Source organism: Eleutherodactylus coqui, chromosome 1 (assembly GCF_035609145.1).
Source record: "Eleutherodactylus coqui strain aEleCoq1 chromosome 1, aEleCoq1.hap1, whole genome shotgun sequence".
Lineage (NCBI taxonomy): Eukaryota > Metazoa > Chordata > Amphibia > Anura > Eleutherodactylidae > Eleutherodactylus > Eleutherodactylus coqui.
In genome coordinates, this window is record NC_089837.1 from 43,299,709 (window position 1) to 43,316,581 (window position 16,873).

The following is a 16,873-nucleotide window of genomic DNA, read 5'->3' on the forward strand; positions in this document are numbered from 1 at the left end:
GGCGTATAAGGCGACGGGACGTATAAGACGACCCCCCAACTGTCACCTTATACGCCGGCAATACAGTGGAGCAAAGAATAAAAAGCATTACTCACTTCTTCAGACGATCTGCGCCGCTCCTGTAGACTGTCACTCCTTCCTGGTGTTCTGCGGTGCTCCTGCAGGCTGTCGCTCCCTCCTGGTTCCCGGCAGAGCATTGCTTTCTCTACGAAAGGCTTTAAATCCACGCCTCCAGAAACACACGTGCCTTCAGCCAATCACAGCCAATGACAGTGATGTCATTGAATTGCTGTGATTGGCTGTGTTTCTGGAGGCGGGGATTTCAAGCCTTTCATAGAGAAAGCTTTAGTCTGCCGTGGACCAGGAAGGAGTGACAGTCTGCAGGAGTGGCGCAGATCGTCTGAAGAAGTAAGTAATGCTTTTTATTCTTTGCTCCACTGTATTGCCGGCGTATAAGGTGACAGTTGGGGGGTCGTCTTATACGCCCCGTCGCCTTATACGCCGGTATATATTTTTAGTGTATCACATTTCTGGATGAATTGCAGGGAAGGGGTTATATATTTAACCCCTTCCCGACCATTCAGCCTGCGATCGCCGGCAGCCCATTGCATTCAGTGGAACCTGCTGTATTGCTGGTTCCATTGAATTCAATGGGCAAACATCGTTCTTCTCTGCTACAGCTGTTACAGCTGTGCCAGAGGAGAATGATCTTTACACTGACAGTGCGGGGGGGGGGGGGGCACTCTTGCCGCTATTGTGGCTTAATAGTGGGACCTGTGAACTTGAGATGCAGCCCAACATGTAGCCCCTCGCCTGCCCTATCCGTTTCTGTGTCGTTCCCATCACTTTCTTGAATTGCCCAGATTTTCACACATGAAAACCTTAGCGAGCATCGGCGAAATACAAAAATGCTCCGGTCGCCCATTGACTTCAATGGGGTTCGTTACTCGAAACGAACCCTCGAGCATTGCGAAAATTTCGTGCCGAGTAACGAGCACCCGAGCATTTTGGTGTTCGCTCATCTCTAGTGATTACACTAAAACCTTTTTTTTTTACTCTTACATGATCGCCATTATCCATTGAACAACGGTGAGCACGTGACCAGGGACCGCATACTGTGACCGTCGGTTACTGCTTCAGGCTTTTGGCTACCTTCAGTAGCCAGGAACAAGATGTTAAATTTCCTAGGGCCTCCCCAGCTTCTGCGCTTACAACCGTTATGTTGCCAACTGTCGCATACGGCGAAGCTGGGGAAAGGTCTGCAGATAAAGATCCTGCAATGGGACAAGGCCACGGGCCTTAGGTAAGCAATTTCACCTTCCCTCATGGATCGGCTATGTGCCGGGAGGGGAAACTACTTTTTTTTTAACTTTTACATGATTGTCGTTATCCATTGGATAACAACGATCACGTGACCAGAGACCGCATACCACAGCCCGCCGTGAAATCTCCTGGCTCTCGGCTACGTTTTGGTAGCCAGGAGCAGAGAGATTTTAAATTACCCTGGCAATCCACGTCCGCCATATTGGCAACAGGCGCATGTGCAGAAGCTGAGGTAAGGTCTGTGGATAAATTTAGGGGCCTTAGGTACGTAATTTCATGTACCATCACAGATATGATTCGTGAGGGGAGATGAAACAAACTTTTAAGCTTTTTTTTTACTTTACATGATCACAGTTATCCATTGGATAAAGTCCAATACAGATAGAAAATGGTAAGCAGTAAAAACAATGGGTAAATCCACACTTCAGCAGGGCTGGTATACATACCATATACACGCTATACAAACGGGTTCGGACCACAACCCAACAAAATTTTCAGATAGTAGAGAGTATAGCAGGAATGCAAGTTGCAAAATTTTAAAGTAGAAAAAAAACTTTATTCCTCCATAAAAATCACATGTAGCGACGTTTCGACCAAAGAAGTAGGTCTTTCTCAAGATTGACCTGCACCTGTGTAATGCTCTTCTATATAGCAGTCTGGTTGTCTGCATGCTGGGGGTTGTGGTGCTTCTACCTGCCCTCTTGTATTAGTACATTGGAAAGTATACGGCCGCTTTCTGTAATATTTAATGACGGCTGAGTTTCCTTGACATCCATTCTAATGAAAGGTAAAACCCGATGAGTTAAAAAACTCCCTTTGCAGCATTTTTACATTACAAATAGGAATTTGGTTTCCTTGTGAAATATTTTCCACATATAAAAAGCAAAGCAACTTCTTCCTTGTGTGAATTATTTGATAATACCTATATCTGGTATGAGTAGTAAAACATTTCCCACATTATGAACATAAGGCCTCTCGCATGTGTGACGTCTCTGATGTTTAGAAAGATTTGATTTCAACGTAAAACATTTCCCACATTCTGAACATGAATATGGCCTCTCTCCTGTGTGAGTTCTCTGATGCATCATTAGATTTGATTTTTGGATGAAACATTTCCCACATTCTGAACATGAAAAGGGCCTCTCTCCTGTGTGAATTCTCTGATGTCTTCCAAGATCAGATTTCTTTGTAAAACATTTTCCGCATTCTGAACATAAAAATGACTTCTCTCCTGTGTGAATTCTCTCATGTGCAATAAGGTATGATCTATATGTAAAACATTTCCCACATTGTGAACAAGAGTACGGCTTCTCCCCTGTGTGCACTCTTGTGTGTGTAAAAAGACCTGATCTTCCATAAAACTGTTTTCCACATTCACCACATTGAAACTTTTTACTCCCTTTGTGAGTTGTAGGTGAGGTAGCAATCTGTGATTGGCCAGGAGAAGGTTCCTCATGATTAGGGGGATTATATGACAGATCTGTACTGACAAGCTGTGGATGTACATGAAGGGTGCTGAGGTCTTCCGCTGAAGAGTGCTGCACGATATCTTCATCTTCTACTTTATAATTACACGATAACATGAAGTTTCCCTCCGAGTTCTCAGGGGGATTATCTGTAAGAATTAAGAAAAAAGGATTTTGTGAGTCTTTTTTTTCAAATTACAAAAGTCCAAAAATGTATAGACTCTGTATCAGGCTAGAAACACACTTTTGGCTGCAGTTTGAGACAAACGCAGAATTGGATCCGACAAGGCTTGGAAATAAAAGCGCTTCTTTATATTTTCTAAGCCGAGACAAAAACTATTCATGTGATTCCGGCCTTTGTATGTACTTCGCCTTATGAGGCATCGATTCATGCAGGTTTTATAGAAAACCTACCAGATACTGCTTACTTTATTGTAAATATCAATATCCCCCAAAAGTTAAAAGAATTCTAAATATGACTCTTATGATATGCAGTTTATTTTTAATTTACGGAGAAGACCCAACTCTGCATGGGGTTGGAGTTGTCACTTCTGGGATGGTAATTACAGCAGGCCTGCGCCTTCCACAAGCCTCAAGGCTCCATACACTTCAAATGCAAAAACAAGTCTGCACATCTGTAACGGGCTGCTGGTAAGTGCTCAGGATGGAGCGGCGATGAGAAACGGAGGCAGAAGAAGCACTTTTTTTTTTTTACTATTTTAATGTACTTTTTACTTAACAAACTGTCAAAGGGTTAACTACTACACTCCATAGGAGGGCATGGACAGCTATCTGTGTAGGACTGGACCGAGAGGGGTAACTGATATGGAGTGGATGAGAGCTGAAGCACACGTTTGCTATCATACACTTTGAAAACATGAAAATTTGTGTTCTGACTAAAAGACCTACTTATTGCAGTATTGTGGCAGTTATGCTGCGTTTCTTTAACCTCTTAGTGCAAGGAGGAAGTTTAGGCGAATTGCAGTATATTTACGGCATTTGGATAGTGTGGGCTCAGGAGCTGAGCCTGGTCTAAGCTGAGCTTCTATATTCCCACTTTTAACCCCTTTACATCCTGTGATATTGATCCCAAAGGGCCAATGGATGATAGACAACAGCGTCTAGGTCTGCTATGGCCTGTGAGTGCTATGATAAGTGATATGCACTGCAATAGTCCTATACTGCAGTGTATTTATCTGAGCAATCATACGATTGAAGGTTGAAGTCCTTTCTGGGCATAAAAGTATTTAAAAAAGCAAAAACAAAATCTAAAGATAGTGAATAAAAAAAGATGTATGTTTGCTGTTGCCACATCTGTAATGATCCTTACAGGAAATTGAACAATTTGTATGCCTCGCGGCAAAATGCTATTCTAAAAGGGAAAAATAGAAAGCTAAGACAAAATCCTTTTTGTCAGTTTAGAACTGGATTACCATCATTACCTTCTACATTCACCATAAACTTAGGACCATTAAGGTGCCCATACACATTTAAAAACTGTTCAAAAGAACAATTGCTCATCCAACAGCCCTTTTAACCAGATCCCCCCTACAAGGAATTGGCTGTTTGATGAGCAATTGTTCAAAAGTTCGTCTGAGCCAAACATTTATGTGTAAGCTACAGCCAGACAACTGTGATGCCACCTTATCTCCCAGGAACAGGAGGATCGGGCTATGAAAATCAACATCCCCGATTCTTCTTTTCTCCAACATCAATCAGTCAAAGGAGAGTTGAGCCGCCCCGGACACATTAGAGACTTGTCAGGCTGCCAATCCCACCGTTATCGGCAGGTTTTGGACAACTAAAGTCTAATGTATATGGGGGGGGGGGGGGGGTCTTCTAGGGTCCTTTTACATGGGACAATTGTTGTCTACTTAAAGGGGTTGTCCCGCGCCGAAACGGTTTTTTTTTTTTTCAACCCCCCCCCCCCCCCGTTCGGCGCGAGACAACCCCGATGCAGGGACCTAAAGAAAGCTTACCGGAGCGCTTACCTTAATCCCCGCGCTCCGGTGACTTCTATACTTACCGGTGAAGATGGCCGCCGGGATCCTCTTCCTCCGTGGACCGCAGCTCTTCTGTGCGGTCCATTGCCGATTCCAGCCTCCTGATTGGCTGGAATCGGCACGTGACGGGGCGGAGCTACACGGAGCTACACGGAGCCCCATAGAGAACAGGAGAAGACCTGGACTGCGCAAGCGCGTCTAATTTGGCCATTAGGCCATTTTAGACGGCGAAAATTAGACGGCAACCATGGAGACGAGGACGCCAGCAACGGAGCAGGTAAGTATAAAACTTTTTATAACTTCTGTATGGCTCATAATTAATGCACAATGTATATTACAAAGTGCATTAATATGGCCATACAGAAGTGTATAGACCCACTTGCTGCCGCGGGACAACCCCTTTAAGTGCCACAAAGATTACGGCTTCGGTCCTTTCACATAGAGGTGATAATACTTAGGCCGCTTTCACATCAGATTTCTGCATTGCGAGACGCATAAATCTTGCATGAATACGAACCCCGTTCTTTTGAATGGAGTCATATACATAAGTGATTTATCCTCGAATCGCATTGCCTATTGTTTTCAATGGGAAACACTTGCCGATCCCCCAGACGCGGTTGTAAGATTCACCAGGGGATCGCTGCTTCCCAGAAGCTACTTCGCATCTGCCGGCACATCACATGTGCATGAGCGTGATATTGGGCTGAGTGTCACGGCGAGATATCACACTCGGCCGTGTGTAGGTAGCCTTAGTGAATGGAGGCGGAACAGGTTGAGAATTGCTTCCGGCCACCAGGCCTCCATTCACAGCAGACAGGCAGTCTATTATAGCTTAACGATTGTCTGATTACACGGGCCGATCGGCATTTGATTTTTTTTTTATACCTGCAGAAACTGAACGACAAGCGAACAAACTGTCATTTCTTGTTCATTCCCCAGCAGCGTTTACACTGAACGATATCACTGTGCAACACAATTTTTGTAACAGATAGGCGGCTGATATTAACTTTAGTGCACGGAATTTAAATATATCATTTTTTTCTGCCGCGTAAGGTTTTCCAGTTATGGGGTAAAATGTAATCCAAATTGCCCATGTTCTTTATTCTTTGGAAATCTGCCTATACAATTAATGAGGTCGGCTCGCCATTAACCTTGCTTAATGAAAGGAATAAAAGTCATTGCGCAACTCTTTTGCAATCACTCGTACACACCACACGCTGTGCAAAGGTAGGTTTGCATGTGGCGGAAACAGTGCGGATCATCCACCAGTAAGTTGTAAGTAATGAACTGTGTTTTTACAGGTCACTGGTTAGACATTTAAAAGCAATGTGGCTGAGCGGCGCGGATGTCTGAACAACCCAGACAATTTCTGCTATGTCTGCGGACGGTTCACAACAAAGACACAGCAGAGGAAAAAAAAAAAAAAAAAAAAATCACATCCTTGGTAAAGTGTGTGGAAAGGGGGCAATGTAAATTCCAGAAAGTATAAAAGAAAACCCAAACCATTGGGTTATGGCACTAAAAGAGTAACCAAAATTGCGCTCTGTTGTAGGAACTGGTAGAATAGCGCCCCTCTGTAACAAGTTTTTAACCCCCTCCTCCAATCTTACTTGAAAAAGAGGTGTATGATTTGGGGTAATCAAATATTTCCTAGCGGGGAGGGATGAAGACAACTTTGTACCCCAACAATATAATCTTAAGGACCCGGGGATTTCCCGAAATCTAGGACCATCTCCCTTCAAACTGCAGTAACCTACCCCCAACTGACCTGTAGTTTGTTTTGCTTTCGGATCTATGGGGAAAGAGTGGATGCTTACCATTTCCTCCTTTTGGATCAGTCCACCTACCTGTGTTACCCTTGCCTCTCTGATGTCTGAATTGGAACGACTGTCTGCGAAAGGCCAAACTGCTTTTTTTTTATCCCCTGCTTTTTCCAGGATTTTATCTAATACCGGGCCAAATAAATATTTGCCCTGAACGATAATTAAACACAGCTTAGTCGTAGAGATTGCATCTCTTGGCCAGGCTCTAATCCACAAAGCGCGTCTAGCGGAATTTCCCAGTACCGCGTTTCTGGCAGCAAACCATACTGACTCCACCGATGCATCAGCTAGGAACCCCGTAGCTTTTCTGAGCAGTGGGATACAATGCAACAATTCTTCTCTAGAGATCTTCTGCTTTAAATGCAACTCCAATTGTGAGAGCCATAGGTGCATAGACAGTGCGACGTGGTATCCATCAGATTTACTGTGCATTCCCACGCGCTTTTCAGGAGAGAATCTACTTTCCTATCCATAGGCTCTTTTAGTTGTGATGCGCCTTCAAATGGTAGAAAGGTTTTTCTGATTAATTATGCCACCTTTGGTACCTTGTTCCATAATTTGATGTCGTCAGGTGCAAACAAAAGTCCATCTTTAAATTCTCTAGACATAGAAAACCTTTTCTCAGCTTTTTCCCACACTTCTGATATAAGACGACTCATTCTCATTTCCTGTGCCAAGACCTAAGACCCCCAAATGTTTCATATTGGACAGATCTAGGCTGTTAGATATCTACCATTTCCGTAGTGTTGCAAACTGCCGATATCCGTTTTTCAGGGTCTTGATTTGAAAATTTTTTATAGTCATCGTCCACAATTATGGGCACTGTTGACGGTTCAGATGTGGATGATAAGTAACTTTGTGTTTGGGCCCTTTTTGCTGGCCTAGAAGGTCCAACTTGCACCTCCTGCCTTACCATTTGGCGGAGGCCATCCACTAGGGACTGTTGCAACTTAAATAATTTTCGACGTACATTCAGCACAATTAAGCTTTTTTGAATTGCTGTCTAGCTTACTAGTACATCATGCACATCTTTTAATCCTCTTTATGTTTTCAGATGTTTGCTTAGATGAAGAAAATATATATTCCAGGGATTATGTGTTCCAAGGTAAGCCATCCCCCCTGGGGGCTGGAAGGAACTGAGTGGGAGTTACCCTAGTGAGTTTAAAGAATTGCACATGGACATACGTGAGGTCTGGTCCGATGTTCTGGTGCGACTCCACACCAAAGAATGGTAACACTCTTCTTTTAATCCCTGTTATTTTACGGTCTGTGATATCATATGTAAGTCTCTTGCCATTTATCTTGTAACATCATTTTTGTGTTTTTTCTGTAAATAAGCACCTCTCTTTTCTTTGAGAATTAAACGTTAAATTAATTAGTGAGCCTCGTCCGTGTAACACGAAACCATATACTCCAAAAAGATTGTATTCATAAATTAGGTTCCAATTTACCGTTACGAAATTGGTGGTGGCAGCTGTATGCATATTGTAGAGCTCTGGAGTGCGTTAGAACGGCTCAGGCAGGCGATTTGAGCTTCTGCTTCGCATGCATGCACAAGTCTGAGAAAGCTGGATACAAATCAGCCTGTATTCTAAGGACTGCCAGCTGGCAACACTGCAGAGTGTTTAAGGACAGAGGTGGGACCGCTAGGTTGATTTTACAGCGCAGGGCTAGGCGGATTGCTGTAGAATTGTGTCTGTGGCTCATGGTTGCTTATCCGGTGTCTAGGGAAGTGGAGTACCAGTCACTCCACAATCCAAGAGCCTTCCTCTCGCCTCGCCATGTTGCTACGTGACACCAAGCATAATTTTTCACCAAAAACAGACGAAAAGTAATATTACGACATGTCCAAACTGTTGTCTTAAATAAAGGAAATGACTCATAACTAAAATAAGACGTGCCGCTATTATTCAAGGTTACCAGTGTAATCAGCAGGTTTTAATATTATAGAGACATATCAACTACTTTCTGCTATGAACATTTTAAAAAATTTCTTGCACACTGCTATTCAGTTTTCGGACAATCCAGCGATAAACTTAATGATAATTGTTCTGTGTAAAACGTTTACCAGCATTTTGTTCTGATAAAAAGTGCATCTAATAGTCTGAAAAATATGACAAATATATTTGTTTGTTTTCTCCATTACATATGTAACTCTCTTCTTACCCTGTGATATCGGAGGCTGGTGGTTCTCCATCATGATGTCCTTGTACAGATCCTTGTGTTCTTCTAAATACTCCCACTCCTCCATGGAGAAATAGACAGCGACATCCTGACACCTTATAGGAACCTGCCAACACAATGATACTGTCATTACCCAGACACCTCCAGTGCTGTTACTATATAATTACCCAGCATTCCCAGCAGTGTCACCTCTCCAGTCAGCAGCTCAGTGATCTTGTTGGTGAGTTCTAGGATCTTCTGCTCATGTATCGGTAAGTGAGGATGAGCCTCTGTGATGGGGCTCTGGCTCCTGCTCCATCCTCCTGACTCATGGAGATGGCTATTGGGAGTCATACCGTCACCTGATGTCTTCTTCACTATTGTGTAATCCTGTGTATGGAGAGAGACATGTAGAGAAATGAACCCAGTATTCATCCCTCAGTAGAAAGTTAGAGATTGTGATCCCACTTTATAGAGGTCTACAAGGGAGACTAGATGGACCATGCGTTCTCCTCCTGACACCAATATTTAATTAGTCTATATAGATGTCAGCTTAGTGGCAAATATCAAAGTCACCAGGCCGAACTCCGGCCATGTGATCCTTCTGGTTCCTGGCTGCCCTTTCCTTCTCATTACAAGGAGCCTAGTTACCATTCTCATTGCTCCTACAACATTACTATTAGGTCATTGGTTACCACCATAGAGAACTGACCATATTGGTGTCCCATCTTCACATTCTCTGCTGTTCAGCTCTTTAGTTCTCCCTCACTTGGAAGGTCTGGAAGCAGTTATACCGGACACTAGATTGTTCCTATTACTTCCTAGAATGGATTTTCTCTTCCCTTAGTCTGACTTGTTACATAATACAATAAAGATGATAGAAATACAGAAAAGTTTACCTCTCTGGTCAGCAGGTAGATGATCTCTAAGGTGAAGCTTAATATCCTCTTGGTAATCTCATTGCTGTCCTTCTCCATCCTCGGTGGGTCATTCATGAGGACCATTTTGGATGAGGACATGAGAGAACTGGATGGTTCTAGTGTTGCCGGCCCTTTATGAGAAAAAAAGGCCCTAAATCATACGGGGACATCATCATGTGTGATATACAGAACCTCACTTACTGAGCATTGAGAGACGCAGGTTCTCAGAGCCGTCACATGCATATGGGTATGTTCACACAGATGGCAGATTTTTGCTGGGGATATAAACATTCCAGGGCAAATTCCGCTGCAAATCTGCATCCCATTATAACTAAAGAGAATCTGCGCTATAATCCATTTGATACAGATTTGTTACTTTTCGCGGATTCCATGCTATTTCCATGCCAAGATTTAGACACACAGACTTGCAGAAATCCATGCTGAGTACTACAATCTGAACACCCTTAAAGGGCCACTCCGTGGATTTTTTTTCCATTTACTATATAGGTATCCCCCAGAGTATATAAGTGGACTAGTGTTACCTTGGTTAGTTATTCCTTCCTGTCTGAGACTCCTGGCCTCCTTCTCCTAAGATGGTCATGTGATCTTAGTCCCGACCAGCCAAGATCTACTTGGGGTTATGTATTCAGCTTCTAGTCAATTTCACAGTCCGTGTGATGCTGTTGCATGAATCCTACCACAGAAACTGTCTAGAAGCAGACACTGACACTCCTATAACAGTTACTGATGATGATCACACAGCTTATGTCACACAGGTATAATAGAGATAATCACAGCTCATCCTCCTGACTGTATACTGTGTGATGCTGTTGTGTGACTCCGATCACAGAAACTCTAGTATGGGACACTGACATTCCTATCATACAATGATAATAGAGCTCCTATCACACAGGTATATCATAGAATAGTAGGCTTGGGACCTCCAGGATCATTGGGTCCAACCCCCTGCTTAGTGTAGGATTCACTAAATCATCCCAAACACGTCTGTCCAGCCTTTGTTTGAACACTTCCATTGAAGGAGAACTCACCACCTCCCGTGGTAACCTGTTCCACTCATTGATCACCCTTCTCACTGTCTAATATCTAATCTGTGTCTCCTCCCTTTCAGTTTCATCCCATTGCTTCTAGTCTTTTTTGTGCAGATGAGAATAGGGCTGATCCCTCTGCACTGTGACAGCCCTCAGATATTTGTAGACAGCTATTAAGTCTCCTCTCAGACTTCTTTTTTGCAAGCTAAATATTCCCAGATCCTTTAACCGTTACTCATAGGACATAATTTGCAGACCGCTCGTCATCTGGGTAACTTCTCTGCTTGCTCCAGTTTGTCTATGTCTTTTTTTAAAGTGGGGTGCCCAGAACTGGACCCAGTATTCCAGATGAGGTCTGACTAAGGAAGAGTAGAGGGGGATAATGACCTCACATGACTTAGACTCTATGCTTCTCTTAATACATTCCAGAATTGTGTTTGCCTTTTGGCTGCATCACATTGTTGACTCATGTTCAGTCTATGATCTATTAGTATACCCAGGTCTTTTTCACATGTGCTGCTTTTTGGCCCAATTCCTCCCATTCTATATGTGCTTTTTTCATTTTTCTTGCCCAGATGTAGGACTTTGCATTTCTTCTTGTTAAATACAATTCTGTTAGTTGCCACCCACTGTTCAAGCTTTTCTAGATCTTTTTGAATACTCTCTCCATCTTCACTAGTGTTAGCTATCCCTCCTAGCTTTGTGTCGTCTGCAAATTTGATCAGTTTCCCATCAATCCCCTCCTCCAGATCATTTATAAAAATGTTAAACAACACTGGGCCTAGGACAGAGCCTTGTGGTACCCCAGTCAGCCAGTTGTGAATCCACCCAACAGTTGCCTTGTCAATCCCATATTTGGTCATTTTTTAAATAAGTATGGTATGAGATACTTTGTCAAATGCATTATTAAAGTCAAGATATACTATATCCACCACATTTCCCTGATCAACCCAGTTGGGGATTCGGTCATAGATGGAAACTAGATTCATCTGGCATGACTTGTTTGTTACAAACCCATGCTGGCTCTGGTTAATTACTCCCTTTTCATCCAAGTACTTGCCTATATGTTGTTTCATAATTTGTTCAAATATCTTTCCCAGTATAGAAGTCAGGCTCACAGGCCTGTAGTTTCCTGGATCCACCTTCCTCCCTTTTTCTGAAGATAGGGATAGCATGATCGCTGCCTTCTAAGGTCCCAGCCACCCTAACTTCCTACCTGTTGGTAAGAATTATGTCCAAGATAGCAGATCCCCTTGTTTTCTCTATTACCTTTTGGAAGATAAAGTTGTCAGCAAGAGCGGATAAGAATTTGTTGGATCCATTACTTTTACCTTAAGCTTGAATTTCTGTGGAGATGAACGTTTTCCTAACATACAACGTAATACCTCCTCCCCTTTTTTTATGTCTGTTTCTTATAAATAAGTTGTATCCTTTAAGCCTTGTTTTCCAATCATGAGTATCATTCCACCAAGTTTCCGTGATGCCTACGATATCATATTTCTTTTCTTGTGTTAGGAGCTACAATTCTCCTTGTTTGTTTCCCATGCTCTGTGCATTTGTGTAAAAACATTTTAGTTTGTGATCGGGGTCTCTTACTCCTATTTTCCATCTGAATTTTTGTCTTTGTTCTTTCATTACCCTTCTAATAGGTTCTCAAATGTATTCATTAGCTGTATATTTTTACTGGCCTTTCACTTCCCTTCGCATATTGGTCTAGTTTAATAGGTATATGGGTATAATATTATAAGTATAATAGAGGAGATCACAGCTCATCCTCCTGACTGTATACTTATGGTCTTTGGCTTATTTAGATGAATATAGAAGGTAATCATAATTAAAGGGATTGATCAGTTCTAAACTATTGAGGGCCTATATTCAGGGTGGGCCATCAGTAGAAGATCAGCAAGGTCTGCCGTCCAGCATCCCCGCTGAACAGTGCGCTTTTGCACTGAGCTAATTTCTTTAGGAACCAGACAGCTCCATTCTCACTTCAGTGGCCAGGTTTAATATTACAGGCAAAGTCAGAAGCTTTCCAGCGAAAGTAGGGGGGGGGCTCTGACTTGGTTGAATTACTATGTCTGTTCATCCTTCTTTCAATTCCTCTCTCCTTTTGCTGAAACTACAACTTGTTGTGTCTAATCACTCTTACAGTTGCCCATGACTATTTCTATATCTGTTTAATTAAAGTTATTTTCACCCTTTAAAGTGGTATTCCCAATATGGACTTGTATGCCGTATCGACAGTATGTGCTACAAATGTCTAATATATGTGGGTACCACCTCTGGGACCTGTAACTATGTGGTGAACGGGGTCCTCCACTCTTTTGGCAACGCGGTCACCACATCCATGTGGATTATGAATGGAGAGGTAGGTGGCCACACGTGTACGCAGCTCTCTCCATTCACTTGTATAAGTGTTACGGAAACCGCCCAGCAGACAATGACGCCCCGACACGTGGCTGATACTGGGGGCATCACGGCCGCCATCTGCAAATGGCTTTTGGGATGGACTCGCTATTGCTGGCATCTCACAGATCCCGACACACAGTATGTATTCAAACTCTGTGCATAAAAAGAGGTTCTGCAGCAGCTGAGTTCTGCATCATATGTAAAGGGAACACGTGCCGTCTGATTCATTGGCTTGAGAAAGACTGGTGGGACACACTCGAGACGTTGCTGTTGCATGCAATAAAGAAGGATTTGTGTTAAGAAGATGTGGTTCCTGTGACGGATTACGCCCAGATGCTGCTTGCTAGTAGTTTATTGGACGTGTTTTGGATGAAGAGTCATACTGCGAGCTCTGCATCATTGCCCTGAAGCTGCTCCATTGTGAGTATACAGTCTAGTGTGCTGCAACCGTATTTTGATGAATATGTACATGAAAAGAGGTTCTGCAGCAGCTGAAGTCTGCATTACATGTAAAGAGAACCCGTCCCGATGAACATGGCGTCCGATCTGTCAACCTCCTCTTATAGAGCAGGAGGAGCCCAGCAGACATATTGTTGTGTGGGGGATATTCTGTATCAGCTGGTATTTAACCCCTTCCTGCACTGTACATTTATGGTGCTGGCGGGACGCACCTCCCACACAGTGGTATAACGGTACACCGCGGCTCAGTGTCCGTGCCGTCAGCAGCCACTGTCACATAGCGCTGACACCCGGCTACAATCAGTGGGAGCAATACTGCGCTGGGCATTACACGGTTGCCTTGGTAACGCCGAGCGTCCAGCAGCGCCTCCTCGCGCCCGATGACAGATCAGTAGGATGGTCCGACCGGAGAACACGTCACATTTATCACCCCGTGTAATTTATGGCAGTACTAAAAACATGTACCGTGTCTGCGCGCTCCGCAAGACCTTCTCTGAGCGGTTTAACCACACCAAGATGGTGGCTGATGAGCATCAGACAGGGGGCTGCGCTACAATGCTGTACTAAGGCCGGCTTCACACCAGCGGATGTGCGATTGCTCGTGCCTCAGTGAGACATATCTGCGCTATGAATGAGGCTCTTCTGCGCTCGTATCGGCGTATTTCACGGCACTTTTTCTGTCCGGGACACAAACACTCCGATGGAAATGGTGGATTCATCTAATGAGCCCCGGATGGGTTCCTCCTGCAGCGGATCAGGCATCTCCGCTCGCAGCTGCGCATCCTCCCCGCTGACTTCTATGGACTTCTAAGCACTGCGGAATTAGATGGCGCTATACAAATAAACAATATTATTATTATGGGGGCTCACACAAAATCTATTCTATCCACTGTATATTGTGCGCAAATACATCCGTGTGAAGCCGGCCGAACAGAAGGGAGACCGAAAAATACAAGAAAACCGTGCGAAACCCTCCGGCGTCTCTTACCTGCCGGCCGGAGTCACATGCAGAGCTCTGATATCAGTGTGCTGGATATGTGTGTATATATCATCTGGGTACATATGAAGGGGCGGAGCTAAGCAGTGAGGAGGAGGAGAAGTGGTGACTGAAGGACCTGTGATGATGTCACTGTCATGTGATCAGTACATAAGAGGCGGAGCTCAGCAGGGAGAAGAAGTGATGACTGAAGGACCTGTGATGATGTCACTGTCATGGCGGTGTGCTGATGGTCATGTGATGTGACAGGGCGGAGCTCCCATATTATGTATGCAGTTGAAGAAATTGGTTACTTTGTGCATTTGTTGTCTTTAACCCCTTGTATCCCAGTGACTTAAAGGGGTTGTCCCATAGAGAGAAGTGTAGGTGTATACTTCTGTATGACCATATCAATGCACTTTGTAATATACATCGTGAATAGGATATGAGCCATACAGAAGTTATGTACTCCCCCCCCCACCCCCCCCACCTGTGTTGACGACTGTCCTGGTGCCGACCATAGTGCTTCTTCTTTCTTCTCCCCTAATCGGATATGCGCAGATCGAAGTTCCCTGGTCCGTGGAAGAGCTTTCGGATCTTCGCGCATGCGCAGTAGCGCTGCTCGGGCCGAGGGTGCAGGGAGATCCATGCAGTACTGTGTGCACATAGCTATAGCACTTCCCGCGGGGCGCACTCACACGGCGTGCGGTTGTGGAGATACGCTGCCGATTTATGGGCCCCAACTCTGTGTATTCCCATTTTCTTGCTTTTCTCCACTCTTGAATCCACAGTGAGCGCTGCGGACTTCCTGCACTTCTGGTACAAGGAAGGCAAGCCATACAAATAGATAGTAGAGGCGGTGAATATTCCTACAGATACAGGTGGAAGTCTGCAAGCTGAGAGTTAGAGGAACATTGGTACAATATCTGGATGTGGCAGAAATAGTTAGTAATTACCAGCTGCCACCAGATTCCTCAGGAGGAAAGTGGGCAAAAACTATCAAGTGACTGCAAGAGACCTGCAGCAAGATGTGGTGGCCGCAGGCACTGAGGGTTATATGTATACAGGTGGCCGCAGGCACTGAGGGTTACATGTATACAGGTGGCCGCAGGCACTGAGGGTTACATGTATACAGGTGGCCGCAGGCACTGAGGGTTATATGTATACAGGTGGCCGCAGGCACTGAGGGTTACATGTATACAGGTGGCCGCAGGCACTGAGGGTTACATGTATACAGGTGGCCGCAGGCACTGAGGGTTACATTTATACAGGTGGCCGCCCTCAGACAGGCGTTTGCAGAAACGCAGCCAAGGAAGCTGAACAAAACAAAAAAGCAATACTCGTCAGACAGGCGCCCCCCGGGTCTCTCCGGAGCTCCAGCAGGCTTCTGGGCACTTGTCAGTGCAGACAGATCATCTATTGCTGGTAACACGGTTTGATAACCTCTCCTCCAGCTCTGATTGGTTCTCACTCGCTTGCTCAGCCAATTAGAGCCAGCGCTTGATGCACCAATCACAGCCATTCATTGAATAACATCATTGAATGGCTGCGATTGGGTTATCAATCATTGGCTCAGCCAATCAGAGCAATCTCTTGCTGGAGGCAGGGATTTCAATCCCTATCACCAGCAATAGATGCTTGTCAGCACTGACAAGTGCCCGGAAGCCTGCCCGGAGCTCCGCAGAGCATCGGGAGGAACACAGACAGCACCTGTCAGGTGAGTATTGCTTTTTTTTTTTCATCTAGTGTAGCTAGGGCCTAAGGCATATACTAAAAGTGGAAGGTCTTCATGCACAAACTCCAAGACGCTCACCTCTACTGACCCAAAAGCACAAGAAACGCTGGGTCCAAAATGCCCAAGACCATATAAATAAGCTGAAGATGTTTTGGGATTCTGTTCTGTGGAGCGATGAAACACAACTGGAACTTTTCAGGCCTCTGGATCCGAGGTCTGTCTGGAGGAGGAAGAATGAAGCAGACGGTGTGAAGAGCCACCTGCCTACAGTGAAGGCTGCCGTTGGCTCCGTGATGCTACCGTGAAGCCTGGCGGTGGCTCCGTGATGCTACCGTGAAGCCTGGCGGTAGCTCGGTGATGCTACCGTGAAACTTGGCGGTGGCTGCATGATGCTACAGTGAAGCCTGGCACTGGCTCCGTGATGCTCCAGTGAAGCCTGGCACTGGCTCCGTGATGCTCCAGTGAAGCCTGGCACTGGCTCCGTGATGCTACAGTGAAGCCTGGCACTGGCTCCATGATGCTCCAGTGAAGCCTGGCACTGGCTCCG

At 44.7% G+C, this 16,873-nt stretch overlaps 1 pseudogene; it reads right to left on the bottom strand.

Moving 5' to 3' along the window:
- Nucleotides 1-1,874: 1,874 nt before the first annotated feature.
- Nucleotides 1,875-16,873, bottom strand: part of LOC136615389 (zinc finger protein 850-like) — a 304,670-nt pseudogene continuing 289,671 nt past the window's right edge.